The sequence below is a fragment of the Impatiens glandulifera genome, chromosome 1 (assembly GCF_907164915.1).
Source record: "Impatiens glandulifera chromosome 1, dImpGla2.1, whole genome shotgun sequence".
Lineage (NCBI taxonomy): Eukaryota > Viridiplantae > Streptophyta > Magnoliopsida > Ericales > Balsaminaceae > Impatiens > Impatiens glandulifera.
The window spans coordinates 92,349,121-92,350,028 of NC_061862.1; the positions used below are offsets into that span (position 1 = coordinate 92,349,121).

At 25.7% G+C, this 908-nt stretch overlaps 1 non-coding gene across 1 annotated transcript; it reads right to left on the reverse strand.

The window, feature by feature from the left end:
* Positions 1-491: 491 nt before the first annotated feature.
* On the reverse strand, positions 492-564 carry TRNAA-AGC. Its single transcript has one exon. It is a non-coding gene; the product is annotated as a tRNA-Ala (tRNA).
* Positions 565-908: the final 344 nt, after the last annotated feature.

A 908-nucleotide genomic window follows, 5' to 3' on the forward strand; every position in this document is an offset into this window, starting at 1 on the left:
TTTTGATGCCATGAAATTTATATTATTTGATATTTTGATAATTATATGTTTATCCATGAGTTAGAGTTCATGGCTAGACTTAGGGATTGATAAATGAATAATTGGTAGGTTAAGACTTTTTATATTTGTATTAGACACTCATTAAAGACTGTCACTAAAAATCAATCACTTGGAGCAAATGTATTTTTTCAGGCCTATGCATCATCTCATACCCCCAAATTCCATTTTCAATCCTTGCTACTTAGCTCAATTCAACTCTATTCCATTATATTTGAAAATAACCATTTACAAAAATGAAAGTATAAAAATGAAAAGCAAATCAAACTACTTGAAGACTCAAGATTAGAGATCCTATTCGGACCAATTTTTGGTATTGCAAATGAAATATAACCTCGAATTCCAAATGAAGTGGTACTTCATGAAGGGGATAGAACTCGATAAGGTGTAAAAAAAACGAAACAGTATGAAAACTCGATAAGCTAAAACAAAATTGGAGATGCGGGGTATCGATCCCCGTACCTCTCGCATGCTAAGCGAGCGCTCTACCTTCTGAGCTACATCCCCTTGTATGTCAATATTTTATTCTTTAAGTTTCTAATCTACTTATAAATTATAACTTAAAATCAATTATCCAAATGATAAACAATTTGGTTTGAACATTTAGTTGGACATGTTAAAAATTAATTGAATACTTTATTTGATTAGTTAAATAATTAAACATTTTCTTAACTATATATTTTTATCAATCAATATATTAATTTAAATATATTTTATTTATTTTTCTAAACAAATATTTTCATTAAATATATTAATTTTTTTTTTAAGTTTATCACCCATAATCAAGTTTTTTATAATATCATACTAAATAAAATTAATTAAATAATATATTAAATTATTTAAATAATATA